At 39.2% G+C, this 27,811-nt stretch overlaps 1 pseudogene; it reads left to right on the forward strand.

Moving 5' to 3' along the window:
- The first annotated feature begins 1,301 nt into the window (after positions 1 to 1,301).
- The window catches only part of LOC140035708 (cytochrome P450 CYP94D108-like), a 66,548-nt pseudogene continuing 40,038 nt past the window's right edge, over positions 1,302 to 27,811 (forward strand).

The following is a 27,811-nucleotide window of genomic DNA, read 5'->3' on the forward strand; positions in this document are numbered from 1 at the left end:
CGGGCAAGACGAACGTTGTGGCCGATGCTCTTAGCCGCAAGAACGTCGTCGCGTCCGTCTATACTACGGAGGGGCTACTCTTGGAGCGCATTAAGGAAGGATTGCTGCATGATGATCGTGCGCAAACTCTTATGGAGTTAGCCAGCGAAGGAAAGACAAAGAGATTCTGGCTTGAGGACAGGGTCCTCTATGCCAAGGGCTAGTGAATTTATGTGCCTGACTTGGGGCACTTGAGGAGAGACATTCTTAAGGAGTGTCATGACAGTCGCTATGCTAGCCACCCTGGCACACATCGCACGCTGTCCCTTGTACGAGAGCGCTACTATTGGCCGAGTCTAAGGGACGACGTCGATGACTATGTGCGTACTTGTCTTGTGTGCCAACAAGACAAGGTGGAGAATGAGCCACCCGCTGGACTGTTGCAACCCTTGCCGATTCCGGGACGTGTGTGGGAAAGCGTCTCAATGGATTTCATAGTTGGGTTGCCCAAGTCCGAGGGATGTACGAGCATCTTTGTCGTTATTGACCGGTTGTCTAAGTATGCTACGTTCATCCCAGCCCCAAAGGAGTGCACAGCCGAAGTGACGGCCAAGCTCTTCATGAGCCATGTTGTTAAGTATTGGGGACTACCAGCAACGATCGCAAGTGATTGTGACTCACGATTCATGGGGAGGTTCTGGCAAGAGTTGTTCCGTTTGCTTGGTTCAGGACTTAACATGTCCACAACCATGCACCCGTAGGCGAATGGGCAAACGGAACGAGTGAACTATGTGCTCGAAGTGTACCTTCGGCACTATGTGACAGTGAACCAATGAGATTGGGCAAAGTTGTTGGACGTTGCACAATTTTGCTTCAATCTCCAGAGAAATGAAAGCATTGGAAAGAGCCCGTTTGAGGTGGTCTTTGGGTTCCAATTGACGACCCCAAAAGACATCGCTGGAGGCTATATAGGTGCAAGTCCTCCTGCCTACCATTTTGCCAAGTATTGGCAAGAACAAGCAGAAACAGCCAAGTTATACTTGGAGAAGGCCCAACAACGAATGAAGAAGTGAGCAGATTGCAAGCGGTCATTTTGAGAGTTCAAGAAGGGGGACCAGGTGTTGGTAAAGCTCTACCAACATGGACGAATCCGCGGAGTGCACAAGGGTCTTATGTGATGATATGAAGGGCCGTTTACGGTGCTCAAGAAAATAGGCAATGTAGCCTACAAGGTGGAGTTGCTTGAGACTTTGTCCCAACTCCACCCCGTCTTTCATGTTAGCTTGCTCAAGCCGTTTCATAAAGATCTACACGATCCGGCAATGAACGTTTCAACGAGGGCACCTGCAGGCATGAGGGACGAATACGACAAGATTGCGAAGGAGATTGTAGCCGATCGTATCGTCCGACATAAGAATTGCGCACCGCCAAAAGAGTATCAAGTGCGTTGGCATGGGCTACCCGAGTCTGAGATTAGCTGGGAGTCGGCCGAAAAATTGTGGCAGCTCCAAGACCTCATCCGAGCTTATGAGGTAGGCTAAGGCATCAAGGACGATGCCTTGGGTCGAGTGGGGGAGGATGACACGGACCACATGTAGCCGCGCGCACGACAGTGTCCATGTGAGCGCGTCTACGCACGCCCGTGCCCCATCTGCACGCAAGCCCGATCGCACCTTGTCGGCCTGCGTTCCGCACACTTGGGTTCTAGAACCATGTGGAACTCTCTAGAGTCCTTAATGGATAAGCATGCACCTTGAAGATAAGAATGCATGAACCTTGTAGATAAGCTTTGACCTAGTGGATAAGCTTTGACCGTTGTAGATAAAGCTTGACCTTGTAGATAAGGCTGTGTAGAGAATTCTAGGGCCTTGTAGTATTTTCGCTTTGCCTATAATAGGCCAAGCCTTTTTACTTGTAACAACCTTTGGCAACTTGTAAAGAAACTTTGTGTGTAATATAAACTTTCCGTTGCCACACCAACATATCTTTGTGTGCTACTCTTGCGCTTCCGCACTTTAATTGCGCATCGTGTGTTAATATTGAACTAGCCAACCGTTCATAGTTTGAGACTTGAACGTACGCTAGTGTCGCACGGGGTGTTGGTTTGTAGGAAAAACAAACAGTCCGTGACACTTGTGAATAGCATCAAGGGGTAATTTCAGAAACCTCCCCTAAGATTTCTAATAATTTTGTTGTCCTCCCATGAATTTTTAGAAATATTACTTACCTTTCCTATCAACCATTTGGGATCCAATACTTACCTCATTGATGGTCAAATGACTTTATTACCCTTAAAACTTAGAAAATTTTATGTAGTGATATGGAGAGAAACACTTGAGTCACTTGTATTAAATTAACTATGGAATGTAAAATCTTTGAAAATCTTGAATACTAAATTTCATAATGATAATTGTTAACATTCTAAAATTCTTTTCTATATCTTAGTATTCTTGTAATTTCTTCCCCCAAAAGGATTAAAATCCTATTGAGATATTATTATTTCATAAGCATAACAAGATGAATATGAAAGTACATAAAAAAGAGGGTAAAGTGTTAAAATAAGTTTATAAATATATTTTATAAGTTATATATAAAATGTAACTACACATATTAATCCAAACATTGCCCCAATACTTGTTATTTTTCTTGCAAATGATGTTAATTTCTTAGTAATCATGTGAAATAATGGATTCCATAAGTGAAAGAAATAATTCACAAAAACATAACATATTTTAGCATATTTTATTTTTTTAAATCTATTGTGGTGTTTTTTCTTGAAGAGGCCATACGTTGTCTTGTCCAATTCTTATTCAAAATCTTCTAAAGTCCAATACTAAGAATTTAGGAATTCTATGTGTAAATCTTGATTCCAAAATAATAAAATTTCCTCTCCAATTCTTTGATTTTGCTATTTTATATAGTTCTATGGAAAGTAGCCGTTATTACTGGATTCCACTGTGGTCATGCTAGTGTTGCAATTTACCTCACTTACACGGACACTCCTTAACTTTAGGTCTCATTTGGATTGTAACTTTTTGAAATTTTTGTAGAAAAATATACTGTACTGATATGATATATACGAAGTCAAATGTAATTGAACAATGTGTAAGGAAAATTTTTACATGAAAAATAGCAACCCAAACATGTTTTCAATCTTTATGTTCTATTTTTAACTAATATTCATTTTTTATTCTAACTTAATCAACTAGTAACAAGTTGAGAGTCACTTTTGGTATGAAATATTTTTCTCACTCTTGAAATCATTTTTTATTGTTGATTTTTTCTGAATTGGGCTAAATTGTTACAAGAAATTTAGTTTTAAAGGAAGTTAGTGATATTTTTAAAATCATAGCAAAGGACAATAAAACTGTCGGAAACCTCAAGAGAGGTATTTGAAATTATCCAAAAAAAAAATTAGCACCGTTGTGATACTTTTTAAAAATGACGTAGTGTATGGTTATGTTACACTGTTATGTACATCAATTTTCTTCATGTTTAACGTAAGAACAGTACGTAAGATCACAAAATCTTGAAAGAAATACAACCACCCATTCAAGTGTATCAAAGGCCAATAGTACCTATCTCCCAATATGCATTTTAGAATCTTTAAAAAGCATCTGAATGAAATACTATACTAAATATTTAAAAAAATATAATAAATTCAAGTGTCTCAAAGGCTAGCCGTACCTATACCCGAATCCTGTTACCAATTGTAAGAAAAAAATCTGTGTGAAGTACCATTCCAACTCCTAACACCGATTGATTAATTATCCTTCATATGTCTATTTAGACGCTCTCGACTGACCACTTCCAACTCTCTTGCTACTTCCTTCGTCCCTTTTCCTCTATCCTCTTGATGGAGCTATTCTCTTTACTCTCTATATCCACTTTATCTTCCTCATATCGCTTTACCTTTACATGTTTTTTCTCAAGCCAATATGCAAACAAACCACCAAAACAGGCTTCAAAATCTACCCTCTAGTAGGTACTCTACCAAAATTCCTCCTAAACCGCCACAATTTTCGTGATTGGATTACTGAAATCCTCTTAAATTGCCCTTTCAACACCACACCATCTGCCACCCAGGATAACAGCCAACGCACAAGTTGTTGAACACATGCTCAAAGCCAACTTTGAGAACTACCCGAAGGAAACTCGATTCATTGGCCTTATTGAAGACTTTCTTGGGAAAGGCATATTCAATTCAGATGGTGAATTATGGAAAGTTCTGCTGGTTCTGAACCAAAATAATCATATAATAGCAATAATTTTTCTAAAACAATTTGACACTGAAATTAATGAAAATCTCATACCTCAATATTGCATTAAAAAATACAAATCATTTGTACCATAAAGTTAGTTTAGCATGGGTTGAGGTTGTGAGGCCCCGAAATTTTACTTTTCTTTATAACTCTTATGTGAACTCAGTTACCTTTGATTCTTGGTTGTTTTAATGGTTGAATTTGAGTCAAGGGAGTGAATTTTGTTAAGAAAACTTTCATAATCTCAAGTTGTTAGAAAATCTAGACTTTTCGCAGGAGGTTCTGTGCAGATTTGGGAAATTGGCTATTGTAAGGCCCAAAGTCAACCTAAGAGGGGGGTGAATTAGGTTGATTAAAATCTTAATCAAATTTATGCACTTTTTCTTTAATAAAAATTTACATTCTTTTCTAGTAATGATCAACCAAGTAGATTAGAAGAAGAGAGCAATGTTGATTAGAAAAACAAGTATAGATAAGCAATGAGAATTTCATTAAACAAAAAGAATAAGATAGAATATCAAACCGATTGTCTACCAAACTTTCCTCAAACTTGAAGACCAATCACTAGGTTGAGCAACTTCTCTTTAATGAAAGATGATCAACTAGATGTACAATGGAGGGAGCACTTCCTCCTTGCCCTAAGCCTCACTTAGTCAAGCTAAGAAGTTTTACAATCACTCAGATAACCCTCAACAAAGCTACACTAATGAAACTTTCAACCACAAGAGAAATGCTCACAAGAAATTCACACCACTTGGAGAACAAATCTAGCTTTGGAGACTATTTTCTAGCTAAAATATCTCTTAAGATCTTATAAACAAAGTGTGCAAAAGTCCCTTCTTGGTTCAGAACAGTTTGTTTTTAAAGGGGACCGAAAATGGGTTTCATTAATGCTTCCAACGGATAGAAGGTAGATGAAGAGTCAGCTAGCCGTTGGGGCTGTCGGACGTCCGACGACCAAATCATCGCCCGAACCTATCGTCCGAAAACAGCCAAGTTGTAGTTCGGACGTCCGATGCATTTTTATCGTCCGACAGCATCAGCATCCGATCGTCGTCAGAGAGTTGGCAAGTCTTCTTGGAATTTTTCGGACGTCCGACGCGGTTGATATGCGTCCGAGGCGTGCGTCCGATCCTTCCGGACGTCCGACGCTTCCTTATGAGCGTCCGACAGAGCTTCCTTCTTGATGTTCTTTATCCTTTCGGACGTCTGACAGATACCTTCGGACGTCCTGTCAGACGTCCGACATGAGTGTCCTGTTTTTGCTTTTTCTTTTGGTTGATTTTCATTTCTTGACATATTCGTACCTGATTCTTTGATAGGCAAAAAACACTTATATTTGAAGAGTGTTAGATAAACATTTCAAAATACTTTGTGATCATCAAAACTAAGAATAACATTCTCCCCATTTTTGATGATGACAAAACAATGGTTTGAAATGAGATTTGATGATTGCAATATAAGCTCCCCCTTTCTCAATTGACAAAAAACTCCCCCTTACTTAGTGGATCATAGAGCAAAAATTTGAAAAACTCCCCCTCACTTGGCTACCCTACCGAATTAATCAATTATCCAAAAACATATCAATTAAGCAGCCAACATCCAACATTTTACCAATTCAATCCATCAAGCCAATTCAATTTCAATTAAATCATCAATCAATCCAATCCAGTCCTCTCCCTCTTTTTGTCATCACAAAAGGCCAATCAATCACATATATCACGGAGAACTAATAACAAAAATATTCATCACATCCACACATTCATCATTCAAAATACTTAAACATCCATCCATATATCCATAATCATTACAGCCATAATCATCCATCAAAAAAGTACTAAACGAACACAACATAAACATAAACATTACATCTACATATTCATTGTTGAACACCACAAACACTAGAAACACATGAAATAGTCAAACAAAATGCAAATGATCCTATGTGATCCTAAATGGTGAACTAGGTGGATCCAGGTGTCCTTCGAGAAAGCTAATATTGGGAGAGGTCCTCCTCTTCAGTTTCTTCATCATCTTCAACAGTTTCTTCAACTTGTGCCTTGCCTTTATCTGATGTGGAAGGGTCATGAGGAGTCACGGGAGTTGATGAGCTCGTGTCTGGAATTGATGAACTTGGATCAGTGGGGCGTGGCTCTTTGCCATGGGAAACTTCCTCAACCACAGGTGGGGTAAAAAGAAGGTTCTTTTTGTTTAAGTAGGCTGTTTGTTGCTCAGAGGACATAGTGAGCATTAGACCATGTTCCAGAAGAAGAACATGCTGTTTGAGTTCACGAAGGAACTCAATCACTTCATCATTGGAGGAGGAAGATGCCTTAGTGCCAGACTTTCTGGAATGAATGGGAGTGAGTGCAACTGTGAGAACCCGTAATCTTTCCATTTTCTAGGTTTTATTATATTTCCAGGTTTTCTTATTTTCAATGGTTTGTTTTCTGCACTTTCTGTATCCGGAAAATTTTCTAGATAATTTTTATGAGTAAATATAAGTTTTACATGATTTTTCTAGCATTGGTGAGTTTTTAGAAAATTAAGAATAAATAGTGGACGTGGGACCCACTAGTGCGAAAAGTTCGGAAAAATTCGGCCAATAAGGTTAAGTTTTGGATACTGTATATCATTTATCGGGTGTTAAGAGATAAGTAGAGTGTGTGAAGTGATTGATGTGAGAGAGAAAAGAATGATAAGGTTGCATTGAATAGAGTGACACATGTCACTTTCTTATTGGATACCTTTTTAAGAATTACTATTCCAAATTTTGACTTTTGACCAAAGGTTAAATATCTCAAAAATTCATTAAAATTTCCTCATTTTCTCTCCACCATAGCCGGCCCTCTTAAGCTCCAAGGAAGACAAAACTCTTCAACATTCAAGCTTCTAACAAGACCAAATCCACCAACTCATGTGATTAACTTAGTTTTTGCTCCATAAAATCTTACCTTTTAGTGATAGTGAGAGCTTTAGTGAACTTTGTTTGAAGGACTAAGGTGCTCCACATCTTCCTCTCTCTTGGTTCTTGGTAAGTGAAGCTTGAAACACCCTACTACATCTAATAATGCTTATTTTGTGCTTAATGGGGGCATGAGAGAAGGAATATATGATTTGTTTCTTGATTTGGCTTGTTTTGGTGAAGTTTTTATTTTATTGGGAATTTTTCTGGTTTAATATGATCTTGATGTTGGGGGCTTGTATGATGAATTGTAATGGTTGGAAATGGCTCTAGTGGATGTGAAATGTGGTTAAATGCAATCAATTTTGGATTTGGTGTGAAATTTGAAAAGTTAGGGTTCTTGAACCCCAATTCTGTCCGGTTTTAGATCACTGGGTTAGAGGCCGAATTAGACTTTGCTCAAAACATGAAAGTTGTTGGTATTGATGTGATGGAGATGCCTGTAAAATTTCAGGTCATTTGGATTAATGTAGAATGCGTTATGACGAAATTACTGTAGCTGTTCTGCTTTGGACAGAATGCGAAAACTGCGATAGTAATTGGCCATTTTGACTGGAATTGGTTTGGATTCTGGAGTTGGTGTCTTCTGATGAAATGTAGCTGAGTGTATTAGCTAACATATACCTTTGGAATTTCAGCATTTGGACTTGTATGGACTGAGATATACTGATTACAGTTTTTTGTGTTTTGTGAACCTGTTTTAGGAATTCTGGGTTAGTATTTGGCATATTTGACCTAGTTGTGTTCCGAACTGGATTGAGTGGTCTTCTACATTATTGTAGCCCTGTTTCATAGCTTCGAAACGGTGGGTCTTACACCCCCATCCGATAACCGTAGAGAATTTGACGCCATTACCGCATAATGAGTGTAAAACAGTTTTCTATTTGGGGCCAAGACTAAGGCCATTTTCTAATTTCTGGTTTGCTATTATGCTTATATATGTATATGAAACCCTATTGGGGTTGTGATTGGCATGGCTTTATGAAACCCTATTGGTTGGCATGGTTTTAAGGCTTACTCTTATTCCGGTCATTTTCTAGCTAACTTTTGTACTTGTACTACTTTGAGCCTAGTGAACGGCTTTTGGGAATGAGATGACTTTTGTGTGAGGTGTTGGGACTGATTTGAGGAAATAATGAAGCCTTAATGGCTGGAAAAGTAAGAAATTTAGGGGAAGTGCTGCCCGATTTTCTAGGCCGTTTGGTTCTTTAAGTTGGATTTGCCTTTTGATGGAAATGAAGGGCTTTTGGGTTGTTTGCGCCTAGGTCTTGATGTTATCTTTTTGTTTTCAAGAAAATCATGTTTTTGCACCCTTGCATTAGTATGTCTCACTTGTGCATTCCGTTTATTCGATTTTAGATATGAAACCTTCAATTGGTTTATTTTGATTATTTTAGGGTTTCTTGGCGATTAAGGCCAATCTGAAGTGAAACTTTTGAAGTTGAATCGGTGAGTGTACCACTGCCTGCTACCCTTTATGTGAAATATCTGAATATCTGAATACTTGACTTATGACTATTGAAGCCAAGTACTGCTTTGATAAAGTGGAGGCGAGGGTGTACTTTATCACACTCGTTCTCTGGTCTGTTCATATTCCAATTCTGAACGTCTATCTGAATCTGTTATCTGTATCTGTATCTGAAACTGTACTGAATCTGTTATCTGTATCTGAAACTGTATCTGTTCTGACGTCGTTTGGAAGCTTGTGTCCAACGACCTTTCTGTGACCTATGAGCTCAAATCCTGTGGCTAAGTTATTCAAGTCGGGCCGGCAAGGGTCTGGACGATTAGATAACGAACCACGGTAGTCTGTTCGGGGATCTTTGGGTATTGAGACCCTTGGGTTCCGGTATACTCGAGTATTACCATTTCTGTTACTGATACGGTGAGCGGGCCCGGTAAAGGGGTGTTTGGTGGACGGAATTTGGAGTGAAGAGGGGTCTACGGACGCTTTGGTTCTATATACGTTGACGGAGGGTCAACCGGTCTGGATCAAGTACTGAGCTGGAAATTTGGCTCCTGAGAGCCACCCGTATCCTTCTGATTTGAATCAGTGGTTCCGTTGCTTTATATCTGGCATGTGTATCTGATTTGTTAAACATGAAATGCCATGATTTTATTGCTATCTGTTTGGTACCTCATTGAGCGCAAGCTCACCCCTTTCTGTTCCCTTTTGTTTTCCTTACAGGAAAATAATCACTTTTGGGAGCTCATACGTGTTGGTTGCCAAATTGAGCCATGTATATGTCTATTTTGAATAACTCATCTCATGAAACCCTAATGTGTATTGGGTTCATCTTCTGAATGGCAAACCGAATATGTGTATACCATATGTATAGTTTTGACATGCCAAGTGTGGTTGTAAATGTTGAATTGCTAGGTATTACTGTTTGGTGGGTTCTCGGTTTCCCCTATTCCAGGCACTATTCATCGTTTTCCTTTTGCTTATTATTTTGTTATTTTGGTTCTTGTGGCTTGTCCGAGCGCACTTTTGCATTTCCGAAACGTTTTAGAACGCGTGTAACCGCTCCGTAGTCCTGGCGAGAGCTGGGCAGGCAGTCCGCTAACCCCTTTGGTTCGCCTTAGGGGAAGGTGGGGCTGTTACAGGTGGTATCAGAGCCTGCTTCGCGTGGTCTCTGCGCGGAGTGAGCCTGGACTATGTGGTGAATTGGTATGAAGGAATAAGTGCTCGATCGAGCCTAAGTTCTGAATTGTGAATGTTATAGGCCTTAACTTTTCTTGTGGTATCTGAGGAACATAGATCGGTACGTCTGGTGGGAATTTCGATTGTAGATGGTTTACTCTTGGGACTGGCCAGCTCGAGAGGTGAATTGTCTTATTTCGGATTCTTGTGCCTGAGTACTTCAGAGTAGAGGCGGTGTTAAGTATGTGGAATTTGCATTTTGGGAACATGAATAGGCTTTGTTTGGCTAGAATGAGTCCAAGAGGTTATTGGATATCTAGTTTGCATAGTAAGTGACGTGAGGGATCGGACGGGGTTATTTTAATTGGGTCTGGGACTATATCGCCTTTACTCTTGATTTGCTTGATACCCCTATGACATGACAGTGGTTTGGGTATTGTGCATAGGATTATCTGTCTAATTGGCATGTGTTGGTGTACTTGGTTATCCGTTTTCTTGATACATGGCGTGTTATATGTGTATATGTCTTTGGTGTAATTGGTGTGCTAGAATTCGATTACTTTTGTCACTTTACTGTAGTTATGCGTTGCAGTACTGTGGGAAAGGGGAAAAAGAAAAGAGAGAAAAAAAAATATATATATATATATGTGAGGAAGATGTCGTCGTGGACGTAGAACTAAATGAGGCCAGGAATCAAGAAAAGAAAAGGGAAACAATAGCTGGACAAGGACCGGGAGTGCCACTTGTACTTAAGAATGTATTATGACCCATTGTTTTGCCCGGCAGGCTAGCATCCGAGTTCCAGCACTTCAGTAAGATGACACATTGGGTTGATTCGTATCAGGAAATTTTGGTTCTCCGAGATGAATTAGAGGTTCAAAGGAGGCTGACCGAGTACTGGGAAAGGCAATGGAAGCAAGAGTATTCGGAGAAACTTGAACTCTTACACCAAAATATGGAGTTAAAGAGGAAATACGAAGAGATTTCCAAGGAGACCGTAGCAATGGCACAAGGTAATACATCTATGGGAACGCCAGAGGAAGCTCAAAGGACGGGAATTGCAAAGCCACAACTGAAGATCTTTCATGCAAAGAAAAAGGGTAAAGCTGGTAGATCAATTGTGAAGAAGGGCCGTGGAGCGAGTGGTGAGATAATTTGTGGATATTGTAGAAAATCCAATCATATTGAAGTGGATTGCTGGAAAAAGGGGAGGAGATGTCTGTGTTGTGGGAGCGCCGAGCATTTGGTTGCTAATTGCCCGGGGGTTATTGCACGAAAAGAAAGGAACCAGCAGCCAACCAAGACCGACCCTAGCCCGTCAAGTGGAAAAGGGACTAAAATGAAGAACCTTATTTCTTCTGACTCTGAAGACGGAGAAGGTACAGGCCATTGGTTACTTTAAATTGTGAAGGTAAAATTTCGAGGGCGAAATTTCTTTAAGGGGGAGAGAGTGTGAGAACCCGTAATCTTTTCATTTTCTAGGTTTTATTATATTTCCAGGTTTTCTTATTTTCAATGGTTTGTTTTCTGCACTTTCTGTATCCGGAAAATTTTCTAGATAATTTTTATGAGTAAATATAAGTTTTAGATGATTTTTCTAGCATTGGTGAGTTTTTAGAAAATTAAGAATAAATAGTGGACGTGGGACCCACTAGTGCGAAAAGTTCGGAAAAATTCGGCCAATAAGGTTAAGTTTTGGATACTGTATATCATTTATCGGGTGTTAAGAGATAAGTAGAGTGTGTGAAGTGATTGATGTGAGAGAGAAAAGAATGATAAGGTTGCATTGAATAGAGTGACACATGTCACTTTCTTATTGGATACCTTTTTAAGAATTACTATTCCAAATTTTGACTTTTGACCAAAGGTTAAATATCTCAAAAATTCATTAAAATTTCCTCATTTTCTCTCCACCATAGCCGGCCCTCTTAAGCTCCAAGGAAGACAAAACTCTTCAACATTCAAGCTTCTAACAAGACCAAATCCACCAACTCATGTGATTAACTTAGTTTTTGCTCCATAAAATCTTACCTTTTAGTGATAGTGAGAGCTTTAGTGAACTTTGTTTGAAGGACTAAGGTGCTCCACATCTTCCTCTCTCTTGGTTCTTGGTAAGTGAAGCTTGAAACACCCTACTACATCTAATAATGCTTATTTTGTGCTTAATGGGGGCATGAGAGAAGGAATATATGATTTGTTTCTTGATTTGGCTTGTTTTGGTGAAGTTTTTATTTTATTGGGAATTTTTCTGGTTTAATATGATCTTGATGTTGGGGGCTTGTATGATGAATTGTAATGGTTGGAAATGGCTCTAGTGGATGTGAAATGTGGTTAAATGCAATCAATTTTGGATTTGGTGTGAAATTTGAAAAGTTAGGGTTCTTGAACCCCAATTCTGTCCGGTTTTAGATCACTGGGTTAGAGGCCGAATTAGACTTTGCTCAAAACATGAAAGTTGTTGGTATTGATGTGATGGAGATGCCTGTAAAATTTCAGGTCATTTGGATTAATGTAGAATGAGTTATGACGAAATTACTGTAGCTGTTCTGCTTTGGACAGAATGCGAAAACTGCGATAGTAATTGGCCATTTTGACTGGAATTGGTTTGGATTCTGGAGTTGGTGTCTTCTGATGAAATGTAGCTGAGTGTATTAGCTAACATATACCTTTGGAATTTCAGCATTTGGACTTGTATGGACTGAGATATACTGATTACAGTTTTTTGTGTTTTGTGAACCTGTTTTAGGAATTCTGGGTTAGTATTTGGCATATTTGACCTAGTTGTGTTACGAATTGGATTGAGTGGTCTTCTACATTATTGTAGCCCTGTTTCATAGCTTCGAAACGGTGGGTCTTACACCCCCATCCGATAACCGTAGAGAATTTGACGCCATTACCGCATAATGAGTGTAAAACAGTTTTCTATTTGGGGCCAAGACTAAGGCCATTTTCTAATTTCTGGTTTGCTATTATGCTTATATATGTATATGAAACCCTATTGGGGTTGTGATTGGCATGGCTTTATGAAACCCTATTGGTTGGCATGGTTTTAAGGCTTACTCTTATTCCGGTCATTTTCTAGCTAACTTTTGTACTTGTACTACTTTGAGCCTAGTGAACGGCTTTTGGGAATGAGATGACTTTTGTGTGAGGTGTTGGGACTGATTTGAGGAAATAATGAAGCCTTAATGGCTGGAAAAGTAAGAAATTTAGGGGAAGTGCTGCCCGATTTTCTAGGCCGTTTGGTTCTTTAAGTTGGATTTGCCTTTTGATGGAAATGAAGGGCTTTTGGGTTGTTTGCGCCTAGGTCTTGATGTTATCTTTTTGTTTTCAAGAAAATCATGTTTTTGCACCCTTGCATTAGTATGTCTCACTTGTGCATTCCGTTTATTCGATTTTAGATATGAAACCTTCAATTGGTTTATTTTGATTATTTTAGGGTTTCTTGGCGATTAAGGCCAATCTGAAGTGAAACTTTTGAAGTTGAATCGGTGAGTGTACCACTGCCTGCTACCCTTTATGTGAAATATCTGAATATCTGAATACTTGACTTATGACTATTGAAGCCAAGTACTGCTTTGATAAAGTGGAGGCGAGGGTGTACTTTATCACACTCGTTCTCTGGTCTGTTCATATTCCAATTCTGAACGTCTATCTGAATCTGTTATCTGTATCTGTATCTGAAACTGTACTGAATCTGTTATCTGTATCTGAAACTGTATCTGTTCTGACGTCGTTTGGAAGCTTGTGTCCAACGACCTTTCTGTGACCTATGAACTCAAATCCTGTGGCTAAATTATTCAAGTCGGGCCGGCAAGGGTCTGGACGATTAGATAACGAACCACGGTAGTCTGTTCGGGGATCTTTGGGTATTGAGACCCTTGGGTTCCGGTATACTCGAGTATTACCATTTCTGTTACTGATACGGTGAGCGGGCCCGGTAAAGGGGTGTTTGGTGGACGGAATTTGGAGTGAAGAGGGGTCTACGGACGCTTTGGTTCTATATACGTTGACGGAGGGTCAACCGGTCTGGATCAAGTACTGAGATGGAAATTTGGCTCCTGAGTGCCACCCGTATCCTTCTGATTTGAATCAGTGGTTCCGTTGCTTTATATCTGGCATGTGTATCTGATTTGTTAAACATGAAATGCCATGATTTTATTGCTATCTGTTTGGTACCTCATTGAGCGCAACCTCACCCCTTTCTGTTCCCTTTTGTTTTTCTTACAGGAAAATAATCACTTTTGGGAGCTCATACGTGTTGGTTGCCAAATTGAGCCATGTATATGTCTATTTTGAATAACTCATCTCATGAAACCCTAATGTGTATTGGGTTCATCTTCTGAATGGCAAACCGAATATGTGTATACCATATGTATAGTTTTGACATGCCAAGTGTGGTTGTAAATGTTGAATTGCTAGGTATTACTGTTTGGTGGGTTCTCGGTTTCCCCTATTCCAGGCACTATTCATCGTTTTCCTTTTGCTTATTATTTTGTTATTTTGGTTCTTGTGGCTTGTCCGAGCGCACTTTTGCATTTCCGAAACGTTTTAGAACGCGTGTAACCGCTCCGTAGTCCTGGCGAGAGCTGGGCAGGCAGTCCGCTAACCCCTTTGGTTCGCCTTAGGGGAAGGTGGGGCTGTTACAGCAACAGATGAAGGAGTGTGTAGTGGATCATGTGCAGCCTTAGACTTAGGTTCACTAGATGATGCCGCCTTATAAACCCATAGATTATCCTTAAAGACAAGATGTTTCCTTTCAAAATATCATTTGGTAAAGGCATAAGAAGATGCTTCTTTGGGACAAACACCTAGAATTGGTACTTTGTAAAACTCAAAAATCTTTTGAAAAAATTTTCCATAAGATAATTTTCTACGAGAATCAGTGGCATAGCGAAGTAAAAACTTGCACATGACAAAACCAAAATCAATACGAATCTTTTCTCAAAAACAGTAAAAGAGATACAACTCCATTTTCTTTGCATCTGTTCTATGGCCATCAGTAGGTACAATCAGGTTTGAAATGATTGAAAAGGCAATTAGATTCACAGGGGCAAGATCATTCAGTTTAGCATCAGCAGGGGCAGAAAAACTTCTTTTAAAATAAGTCAACATCTTAGCCCCATCAAAATGATTATTAGCAGTAGGATGCTCTTCATAGGAAAAGAAATTTACAATTTTACTCTTGCATCCAGGTTCAATAGTAGTTTTTAAAATATCATTCACAATTTCAGAATCAAAAACTAAGTCTACCCCATTAACCCTGGACATAATCTCAGTTTGGTCAGTGCCTTTCCTAAGATTGGCAAAGAATTGAAGCCGCATTTTAGGATAATAGACATTAGGCATAGAAATGAGATGTGACCATTTCTGGAAAGCAAACAGACTCAGAATGGATTCTAAACCTATTTGGCGAAATTCAGAAGAATTTACGGTGCGTTGAAGGATGACACCTTTCTGGGATATCCAGGAGTGTTTGTCTTTTGCAGCATCATCAAAGAATGTAGGGATTGTGGTTGATTTTGGAAGCGGTTGAGATGAGGTTCCCTGTCCAGATTCAGGCTGAGGGGTGGGTTGTGGTGTAGGCTGTGACATTTGACCCTTTACAGCTCCCCTCTTGACGTGTTTGGATGATCGTTTGACCGTAGGAACATCATCATCCTCATCCCTGAGTGGATGCTTGCGTCCGGCAGTGACCTTCCCTCCTCTTGATTCACCATTGTGCGAAATGTGTGGAATGAAGGATGCAAATGATGCATACAATAGTATGGAAGTGAATCACACAGAAATTTTGGGACAAAAAGGCCTTGAAGAAGATTGGACAGAGCGGTTATGAGAAAATAGGGTTTTGAGGAAAATTTGGGAATTTGCGAAATGTTATGCGATTCGGTGAAATGATCAGGAGAAACGAATTGCAATCGATCAGGAAAAGTTTTGGTTGAGTCAATTTGGGAATGAGAGCTTCAGAATGGTACGAATTTGAGAGTGAGAAACGAGAGAGTTTTCGTCCGAGAGGAAATAGAAGAAGAAGAGTTTGAAGCAAATGAGGAAGAAAGTTACTTTAAAAAGTGAACCGTTGCACTGTCGGACGGCCGAACAAAGTCGTGCGTCCGACAGCTTCGTCCGAACAGGTGTTTTCTGGAAAAATAGCTGAAGAACATTATCGGACGTCCGTTCATCTTCTTTCGGACGTCCGAAGGCTTTGAAAAATTTTAAAATGATTTTTCGATTATCCCTAATTTCGATCTTAGATGAATGAACTGATCTAATGGCAAACCTTTTGTAAAAATATCAGCAAATTGATCTTTAGAACAAACATAATTTACACATACTTCACCTTTTTGAACAAGATCGCTAATAAAGTGGTGCTTTATATCTATATGCTTTGTCCTAGAATGTTGAATTGGATTTTTGGTCAAATTGATAGCACTAGTATTATCACAGAATATAGGCATGCAGTCATATGACAATCCAAAATCATTCAAGGTATGATTCATCCATAAAAGTTGAGCACAACATGCACTAGCGGCAATATATTCCGCTTTGGTTGTAGACAAAGAGATTGCATTTTGTTTCTTACTAAACCAAGAGACTAAGCAATTACCAAGAAAGTGACAGTTCCACTAGTACTCTTTCTATCCACACGACAACCTCCAAAATCAACATCCGAATATCCATATAGTGCAAATTCACTAGATCTAGCATACCAAAGACCATAGTCTAATGTACCTTTCAAATACCTAAAAATCCTTTTAACAGCATTCAAATGTGATTCTTTTGGACAAGATTGAAATCTAGCACACAAGCAAACAGCAAACATAATATCGGGTCTACTTGCGGTTAAATAAAGTAAGCTTCCAATCATACCTCTATAGTGCTTTTCATCCACATGTTTTCCTTCTTCATCTTTGTCAAGTTTTGTTGAAGTGCACATTGGAGTTCCAACTTGCTTTGAGTCCTCCATGCCAAATCTTTTCAGCAATTCCTTAGTGTATTTTGCTTGATTTATGAAAATGCCCTCTATGGCTTGATGTTTTTGAAGTCCAAGGAAGAAATTTAATGCTCCCATCATACTCATTTCAAATTCACTTTGTATAATGGTGGAAAAATCCTTGCATAGATACTCATTAGTAGTACCAAAAATAATATCATCTACATATATTTGCACAATAAGAAGATCATCTACATATATTAGTATTGTGTCTAACTACCCACATGCATTTCCCTCCTTTGTTTAGATTTCTTTTAACATAACAATCTCCTTTCAAATGCCCTCTTTGACAACAAAAACTACACAAAATAGAAGAGTCTCTAGAATGTAATGGTTTGATAAATCTCCATGCACTCCTTCTATATGTTGTGAAACCATATGCATTTTTGTTGTGAGCAAATGTTCTTTCATGAGCAGTAAGAAAGGTTGACGACATGTTCTTTTTGAGATAATCTTGCTTTCTAACTCTTAAGATCTCATCCAAATTGTCCATCCTTTTATTCAAATCACCATGTCTTTTCTTTAGCATTTCACAAACATTTGTCTTTCTATCAAGTTCATTTTGAACATCACATCCGGCTCTTACAAGACACTCATTGTCAATCTTTAGTTGTTTATTTTGGTGAAAAAGTTTTGCACTTTCTTGAATGAGAAACACAACTTTCTGTTTTAGCTGCTTGTTTTTATCGTAAGATTCCTTTAAGGCATTATGCAATTTTTCAACAAAGGATTCAAGATCATCATCATCTTCATCATCACTATCAAATTGAGAGTGAATGGAAGTTAGCTCATTATCTGCAATAGCCATGAAAGTCATTTGAGTTGATTCTTCCTCTTCTTCAACTTCCCTTCGGAATTGCATTCATTCCAAGTAATCTGGAAGTTGTTGAATCTTGACTTTCGATCACCTTTCCCATCTTTCATTTTCTTCATGGGGCATTCGTTTGCATAGTGTCCAGACTGTCCACATTCATAGCATTTGTCCACTTGCTTCTTATTGAATTCTTGTTTTCCTTTGTTCCTTGCATTTGATGAATAATTTTGGAATTGATTGCTAGGTCCTCCCCTTCTAAACTTCCTTTTATTCAAGATTCTCTTGAAACCTCTTGTGATGAGAGCAAGATCATTATCATCACCATCTGAGTCTTCATCATCCAAGTGAGCTGGATCATCTTCACCTCGAGTAGTCTTTAGAGCAATGTTTCTCTTTGCTCTAGCATCCTCTTCCTCCTGCACTTTAAATTTCAATTTCAACTCATAAGAGGTTAGTGAGTTAATGAGAGATTCAATAGGCACAGAATTTAAATCCTTAGCCTCCTCTATTGCCGTCATTTTATTTTCCCATTCTTTGCCTAATGCATTGAGAATTTTCCTGTTCTTCTCTCCCAAGGTGTACTTTTTGCCCAACACCTCGAGATCTTTGATCAAGTCATTGAACCTGCAATACATTTTGTCAATATCCTCAAGAGGTTCAATTTTAAATGATTCATACTTTGTGACCAAGATAGCCTTTTTCTGTTCTCTCACGCTGTCACCACCCTCATGGATTTCTCTTAACTATCCCACATTTCTTTGGCCGATTTACAGCTTTTTACTCTAATTGATTCATTTGAATCAAGGGCACTATAAAGAACATTCATGGCTTTGACATTCAATGTGAGATTAGTCCTATCTTGAGCATTCATTTCAGCTCTCGTTTTTGGCCGAAACAAACCTGTATCTGCATCAAGAATGTTAGCATCATGCGGTCCTTTATTTACAATAAACCATAACTCAATATCAATGGATTGCAAAAAGATAATCATTCTTTCTTTCCAACTAACATAATTGGAACCAGTAAACATGGGAGGTCTAGTGACCGATTGTCCCTCAACAAACATGGCATGATTGGTTGTCATCTTTACTCCAAGCCGCTTGAACTTAATCTCTAGGAAACCAAGATCTGATACCAATTGTAAGGCCCAAAGACAACCTAAGAGGGGGGTGAATTAGGTTGATTAAAATCTTAATCAAATTTATGCACTTTTTCTTTAATAAAAATTTACCTTCTTTTCTAGTAATGATCAACCAAATAGATTAGAAGAAGAGAGCAATGTTGATTAGAAAAATAAGTATAGATAAGCAATGAGAATTTTATTAAACAAAAAGAATAAGATAGAATATCAAACCGATTGTCTACCAAGCTTTCCTCGAACTTGAAGACCAATCACTAGGTTGAGCAACTTCTCTTTGATGAAAGATGATCAACTAGATGTACAATGGAGGGAGCACTTCCTCCTTGCCCTAAGCCTCTCTTAGTCAAGCTAAGAAGTTTTACAATCACTCAGATAACCCTCAACAAAGCTACACTAATGAATTTTTCAACCACAAGAGAAATGCTCACAAGAAATTCACACCACTTGGAGAACAAATCTAGCTTTGGAGACTATTTTCTAGCTAAAATATCTCTTGAGATCTTGTAAACAAAGTGTGCAAAAGTCCTTTCTTGGTTCAGAACAGTTTGTTTTTAAAGGGGACCGAAAATGGGTTTCATTAATGCTTCCAACGGATAGAAGGCAGATGAAGAGTCAGCTAGCCGTTGGGGCTATCGGACGTCCGATGACCAAATCATCGTCCGAACCTATCGTCTGAAAACAGCCAAGTTGTAGTTCGGACATCCGATGCATTTTTATCGTCCGACAGCATCAGCGTCCGATCGTCGTCAGAGAGTTGGCAAGTCTTCTTAGAATTTTTCGGACGTCCGACGCAGTTGATGTGCGTCCGAGGCGTGCGTCCGATCCTTCCGGACGTCCGACGCTTCCTTATGAGCGTCCGACAGAGCTTCATTCTTGATGTTCTTTATCCTTTCGGACGTCTGACAGATTCCTTCGGACGTCCGACATGAGTGTCCTGTTTTTGTTTATTCTTTTGGTTGATTTTCATTTCTTGACATATTCGTATCTGATTCTTTGATAGGTAAAAAACACTTATATTTGAAGAGAGTTAGATAAACATTTCAAAGTACTTTGTGATCATCAAAACCAAGAATAACAGCTATAACTTTGTATAACAAAGTCAGAATTGAGTTCCGTTTGTTGCGTTTCAAACTAGACTCAGAGGGCTTCCTACGGTGTGAAATTTAGAGTTTGATTCAATGTCTATAAATTCTAGAAAATTGGTAAAATTGACTGAAAATTCTGCCCTGCACAAGTAAACATAGGAATGTTGTAGTAGCTTATGACTTAATTTGGACAAACTTCTGAACTAAATCTCTTTGAGGTGTCTTCTAAAGATTCTTAATATTTGAAGTCTAGTTTTTAACAAGCCAAGTTATATAAATTTTTGATAGTAATAACTCAAGTTATAATTTTTCTAAAGGAGGAGCATAAGTTAGGGTTTTTGTGCATACTAGGGTTTTGGTGTGTATTTTTGTGTGCATTTTGGTAGTGTGATTGTGAGGACTTGTAAAATCCCTCATATTTTCTTAAAAATTCTCTTTTATTTGGAATCCATTATTTTACAATAACTTTACTACTCATTCACTTCCTCAATAGTTAAAATTAATCATAGAACCAAGGGTTTTCCCTTTACTTTCATCGTTAAGGTAAACTAGGGTTTTTACATCTTTTGGTAGTGTGATTAATCAGTATGAAGTGTGTACTCAATTTGGTGATTAAGAGTGAGTTTTAGATAAGAGAAAGTGTGTAATTAAAAGTGATAATAATAAATTAGTGAATCATAAGTTAAAACCCTAGTACGCGTGATTTAAGGAAAATCGGTTTGAACCGACGGGTATCGTTCGTTACCGATTGAGTACACCACTTGAACACTACTTTATTATCTTAATTTTCTTACTTTTATTTCAGCAAAATTAGCCCTAAATATCTCCTCTACTGAGCCGAAATTATTGACTAATAAAAGAGAGGAAAAGAAAAAAATTTGGGATTGAAGCTTGAGGCGACACTAGGCAACCATCCAAGGGTTGTTTGACCAACCAATTTCCTTCATTTTTATCACCAACTTTACTTCATTTCTTCTTCATTTCTGCATCTTGTGGCCGAGCTTGAGGGAGGAGAAAAACCAAGAGAGAAAAGTTCCACTTTAACCTTGGATCCTTCTTGTTTGAGTGAAATCTCAAAACCTAAATGCGCAACCTCTTGGCAACCTAGGAAACAGTCCAAACTGCCCTCTATCGCGTCCACATTGCTTCCAAAATTGTGCCTTGCTCTTGGTTATTCTTGTGGGAAGTTTGGTGAACAAATTGAGGACCTTGTGCGACATTTCTCAAACTACTCAAACTGGCAAGGTAAGGAAGTTTGGTAAGGTCATTCGAGTGCTTTGAAGTGAAAATACGACTATGAGTGAAACACTTAGGGAGTGAAGTGAGGTTCTATTTGTATTATTTTCTTGGTCACTAACATTGCAGGGCAAAATGAAAGACATAGAGCAAACTAATCAAACCGCCGACTACACGTTGATATTCAATGCTATGAAATCCGAGCTAAAGCGGATTAGTGAGCAACAAATGGAGAAAATGCACAACCGATTTGATGAACTCTCCAAAAGCTTCACGAGGGGCTCTCGATCCAGATCTCACAACCGAGACCACCATGGTACAAAAGGGGCAAATTATGAGGATTATTCAGCAAGTGAGGATGAAGAGAGAGCTGAGAGGCCTAAAAGGGACACTACCAAGGATGTACTTAAGGGACTTAAAATCAAAATTCCCACCTTCCAAGGTAGAAATGATCTTGAGGCGTACTTGGAATGGGAAGACGAAATTGAGATGGTTTTCGATTGCTATGATTATAGCAAGAAACAAAAGGTGAAGGTCGCCATTGTTAAGTTCACCGACTACGCACTCGTTTGGTGGGATCAAGTACGGATTGGAAAGAGGAGAAATGGTGAACCACAAGTTTGAACTTAGCATGAACTCAAGGCCATGATGCGTAAGAGGTTTGTTCCAAGCTACTACAATCACGATCTCCATTCAAAACTGCAAACCCTCACTCAAGGTAACATGAGTGTGGAGGACTATTACAAGGAGATCGAGATGGCCATGATGAGGGCTAATATCCAAGAAGATAGTAAGGCCACAATGGCAAGATTTCTTTGGGGTTCAAACCCTGAACTTCAAAAGGCCTTGGAGCTTTAACATAATTTGGATATGAGTGACCTTCTTGAGTTATCCATCAAGGCCGAAAGAGGGAGGAAACTGAGGAGAGGTGGCCGACCCTACCAAACCTCAAATCCGAATGTATGTAAGGAAAACAAACCGAGAAGAACATCACATGAAGTTGGACAATCGCTGACACCACCCACTCCTAGCCGAACACAAGGTAACTTCTCTAACCGAAATTCCATTTCTATCCCTAATAAGTTTGTTGATGCTTCTAGGTCCACTTCAAAGCCTGCTCAAGAGACTCCTAAACCCAGGAATAGGGACATTAAGTGCTTCAAATGCCAAGAATTCGGACATATCCAATCTCAATGTCCGAATCAAAGGGTCATGCTCATCACTCATAATGGAGAAGTTGTATCAATGATGACAATTGTGAGGAGATGCTCGGATTGACCACGGAGGAAGGCGAATGTGACTCAACCGAGGAAGAATGTTTGCCAATCCAAGGTGAAATTGATTGCTTGGTAGCGAGAAGAGTACTAACCGCCCGTGTTAAGGAGGATGAGCAATTACAGCGTGAAAATTTGTTTTACACTAGGTGTAAAATAAATGACAAGATATGTATTCTCTTCATCAATGGTGAAAGTTGCACTAATATTGCAAGTTTGACCATAGTGGAGAGCTTAGGGCTGCCTACAACCAAACATCCGCATCCCTATTGACATCAAGGGTTAAGTGAAGACAGCGAAATCCGTGTCTACAAGCAAGTACGCCTTTCTTTCTCGATTGGTCAGTATTGTGATAAAGTCATATGCGATATTGTACCTATGCATGCTACTCGTGTGATACTAGGAAGGCCATGGTAATTTGATAAGCATGCCACATTTAATGGTAGGTCTAATAAGTACACTTTAGTGCACAATGGTAAACGCATGGTTCTAACACCCCTCACACCTACACAAGTGTATGAGGACTAACTTAAATTGCAAAGAGAATATGACTTAGACCGACAAAAGAGAAGACAAAAAGGGTCGAATCTGGAAGTGTTCAACCTCTACGTTTGAGCAATCGACCCAAGGGAAGAATGTTATCACTAGTGTTACAAATGAACAAGCATTAGTTAAGTCAAACACTAGGAAACAAAACATGGTAATAAAGGCTAAGGACATTAGAAAAGTTGTGCAATCTAATCAACCTTTGTTACTTGTGCTCTGTAAACATGTGCTCTTGAATGCTGATGAACTCGACAAGGCATTGCTTTCGAGTGTATTTGCTTTGTCGCAGGTTAAGCAAGAAGAGATTGAGTTGATCATGGCATGTTCCATCCCTAAATCCATTGTTTCAAAGGGAGTTCTTGCACGGGAATCTTGTCCTATGCCTTCTTACCATTTTGCAACAAGTGTTCCAAGTGATGATCAGTTTGATGAAGATGAACGTGTTCAATGTGTTCTTCATTCTCTCAGTTTCATTTTGGAGGAACAAAGAAGATGTAACCTTGCTGCCAATGAACCATACATGCTACATTGCATCATGGAACCGTGGCTATATGCATTATCTTCGAGGAGTCATTGGAGTAAAGTTATGAGTTTTTCTTGGCTGGTTATGAGCATTTTCAAGTTGACCAAGAGACATGTGCACTGAATTATAGTAATCATGACATATGCAAGTATCATTCAATCTAAGAGAGCCAATATGTGGTGGCGTTACATTTTAGGTTTCATACTGTCAACTCTTGTTAGTATCATTCATTTCTATCCAGATTTGAGGACAAATCTTTCTCAAGTGGAGGGGACTGATGTGTGCACGGATGGCGGCCTTGACTCCAGGCTTCCATTGGCACATTGAAGTTTTGGAAGATACTAAGCAAGTTATCTACACTTTGATTCAAGTCGGTGAAGTTTAACATTCTGGTAACGCATGTTCTTCATTTGTTGAGACCGATTATTAAGTTGTTAGCAGTAGTGGTTATTTGTTTCGGTTCTGTTTGTTTTGGTTGGTTCAATAAGTCGGCCCACTCATGACTAAGAGTGGCTTGAATGCGTGTCTTAAGTTAGGAAAGAGTCGAGACCCATCAATCCTTACTCCAATCGTTTCTTTTGGTTTGCTAGCCTATAAAAAGACACCCTTTGTACGGTTGGAAGGATAGACACTTTGATAATAAAATTTTCATTTGTTTCTCTTCCAATTTTTGAGAGTTACATCTTTACTTGCTTGACAAGGGTTATTTGAGCAATCTCACGTGACGTCCTTGGTTGTTCATCCGGCCTATATATTTGAGTAACCACCTCAATTGGAGTCGCCGTTCTACCACCTTGAATCGAGTTATGTCGTCTCTGTTGATTCTAGGTCCTGCAACATCCAAACAGTTGAGTATCCCCTCTAGATCCTTGAGCGATCGTGCTACGTGCCTCGGAATGAGTTGACCTAGGAGTGTATCAGTTTGCTTCAGAGTTGGTTGAGGTATCAATTCGTTATATCCGTTTTCCTGTTCTTCTTGTTCATTCTAGGGTTTGTTATTTCTGCTGCATTGTTACAAAAACAAAACAAAACAAAAAATTTTGTCCGTAGTATCAAATCTGTCCACCGTTTGTTTCTTCATTGCTTTACAATTCGGTCGTGTGTTTGGTCAGAAATTCTGGCCGTAGTTGCTTACTTGTTTCATCTCATAATCTGTCCGAAGTTTTATGTTTCTTATGTCACAAATCTGTCCGTAATTTTTTTCCTTCGTGGCATCAAATTCTAACCATGTTATACCTTGTCGCAAGTCTTCAATTTCTGTCCGTCCTTGTGTTACTTCGTTGTCTTGATTCTGTCCATAATTGTGTCGTCAATTCTGTCCATAGTTGCAACTGAAACTCTGTCCTTTGATCCATCGTTTGCTTGTGTCTTGCTGCCCGTAATTTCTGGTACCCTTGTCCTTCTGTTATCCAACTTGTTAACTAGTTTTCAAATCTGGAATTTTGGCACAAACTTGTTGCTAATTTGTGAATCTTGAGAGAACCTATAAGAATCTTGAGTTTCTTGACCACAATCTTGAAAATCTTGATAACTTTCTTGAAAGTTCTTGACGAATCTTGATGATCTTGAGGGTTTCTTGTTGGGTGGATTAGCCGAAACAAATCTGGAATATTAGTCCAATCGGCCAAACTTGTGTTATGTTATTTGTTGTAGTAAAAAAAAAGGGAAACAAAACAGAAATAAAAAAAAGAAGAAGAAGAAGGAAGAATCGGTTGACAAGAAAACAAAACAAGGGAAAAGGAAAGAAAGGAAGCAACCGAGTTGTTTTGGAATTGGAACCAAATCTGATTTATGCAATCTTTCTTGGAGTAGAATTTGAAAGTTCCTAAAAGTTGCTACAAGAAGAAAAGGTTTCCCAAAAGGTTTCCAAAAACTAACTTGTTTCCAAATTCAATTAGGAAATTGATGAACAGCTTGGATAACTCTCCTAATTCCACTTGGATAAGTCCACTCAAATTAGGAAACTAGGGTTTGTTTGTTTTCTTTTCCATTTTCACATACTTTCCTAATCTGTCCGCCTTAGGAAATAGTCCAAACTACCCTCTATCGCGTCCACATTGCTTCCAAAATTGTGTCTTGCTCTTGGTTACTCTTGTGGGAAGTTTGGTGAACAAATTGAGGAACTTGTGCGGCATTTCTCAAACTACTCAAACCGGCAAGGTAAGGAAGTTTGGTAAGGTCATTCGAGTGCTTTGGAGTGAAAACACGAATGTGAGTGAAACACATAGGGAGTGAAGTGAGATTCTATTTGTATTATTTTCTTGGTCACTAACATTGCAGGGCAAAATGAAAGACATAGAGCAAACTAATCAAACCGCCGACTACACGTTGATGTTCAATGCTATGAAATCTGATCTAAAGTGGATTAGTGAGCAACAAATGGAGGAAATGCACAACCGATTTGATGAACTCTCCAAGAGATTCACGAGGGGCTCTCGATCCAGATCTCACAACTGAAACCACCATGGTACAAAAGGGGCAAATTATGAGGATTATTCAGCAAGTGAGGATGAAAAGAGAGCCGAGATGCCTAAAAGGGACACTACCAAGGATGTACTTAAGGGATTTAAAATCAAAATTCCCACCTTCCAAGGTAGAAATAACCTTGAGGCGTACTTGGAATGGGAAGGCCGAATTGAGATGGTCTTCGATTGCTATGACTATAACGAGGAACAAAAGGTGAAGGTCGCCATTGTTAAGTTCACCGACTACGCACTCGTTTGGTGGGAACAAGTACGGACTAGAAGGAGGAGAAATGGTGAACCACAAGTTCGAACTTGGCGTGAACTCAAGGCCATGATGCGTAAGAGGTTTGTTCCAAGCTACTACAACCGCGATCTCCATTCAAAACTGCAAACCCTCACTCAAGGCAACATGAGTGTGGAGGACTATTACAAGGAGATCGAGATGGCCATGATGAGGGTTAATATCCAAGAAGATAGTGAGGCCACAATGGCAAGATTTCTTCGGGGTTCAAACTCTGAACTTCTAGAGGCCTTGGAGCTTCAACATTATTTGATATGAGTGACCTTCTTGAGTTAGCCATTAAGGCCGAAAAAGGGAGGAAACTGATGAGAGGTGGCCGACCCTACCAAACCTCAAATTCGAATGTATGGAAGGAAAACTAGCCGAGAAGAACATCACATGAAGTTGGATAATCGGTGACACCATCCACTCCTAACCGAACACAAGGTAGCTTTCCTAATCGAAATTCCATTTCTATCCCTAATAAGTTTGTTGATGTTCACTTCAAAGCCTGCTCAAGAGACTCCTAAGCGCAGAAGTAGGGACATTAAGTGCTTCAAATGCCAAGGATTCGGACGTATCCAATCTCAATATCCGAATCAAAGGGTCATGCTCATCACTCACAATGGAGAAGTTGTATCTGATGATGACGATTGTGAGGAGATGCCCGGATTGACCACGGAGGAAGGCGAATGTGACTCAGCCGAGGAAAAATGTTCGCCGATCCAGGGTGAAATTAGTTACTTGGTCGTGAGAAGAGTACTAACCGCCCGTGTTAAGGAGGATGAGCAATTACAGCGTGAAAATTTGTTTTATACTAGGTGTAAAATAAATGACAAGGTGTGTAATCTCATCATCGATAGCGAAAGTTGCACTAATGTTGCAAGTTTGATCATGGTAGAGAGCTTAGGGTTGCCCACAACCAAACATCCGCATCCCTATCGACATCAAGGGTTAAGTGAAGACGGCAAAATCCGTGTCTACAAGCAGGTACGCCTTCTTTTCTCAATTGGTTAGTACTGTAATGAAGTCATATGCGATATTATACCTATGCATGCTCCTCATGTGATACTAGGAAGGCCATGGCAATTTGATAAGTATGTCATATTTGATGGTAGGTCTAATAAGTACACTCTATTGTACAATTGTAAGCGCATGGTCCTAACACCTCTCACACCTGCACAAGTGTATGAGAACTAACTTCAATTACAAAGAGAATATGACTTAGACCGACAAAAGAGAAGACAAAAAGGGGCCGAATCTGGAAATTGTTCGACCTCTACGTTTAAGCAATCGGCCTAAGGGAAGAATGTTATCACTAGTGTTACAAATCAACAAGCATTAGTTAAGTCAAACACTAGGAAACAAAACATGGTAATAAAGGCTAAGGACATTAGGAAAGTTGCGCAATCTAATCAGCCTTTGTTACTTGTGCTCTGTAAACATGTGCTCTTTAATGCTGATAAACTCGACAAGGCATTGCCTTCGAGTGTAGTTGCTTTATCGCAGGTTAAGCAAGGAGAGATTGAGTTGATCATGGCATGTTCCAAATGATGATCAGTTTGATGAAGTTGAATGTGTTCAAAGTGTTCTTCATTCTCTCAGT

This window comes from Coffea arabica, chromosome 2c (assembly GCF_036785885.1).
Source record: "Coffea arabica cultivar ET-39 chromosome 2c, Coffea Arabica ET-39 HiFi, whole genome shotgun sequence".
In the NCBI taxonomy this organism is placed as follows: Eukaryota; Viridiplantae; Streptophyta; class Magnoliopsida; order Gentianales; family Rubiaceae; genus Coffea; species Coffea arabica.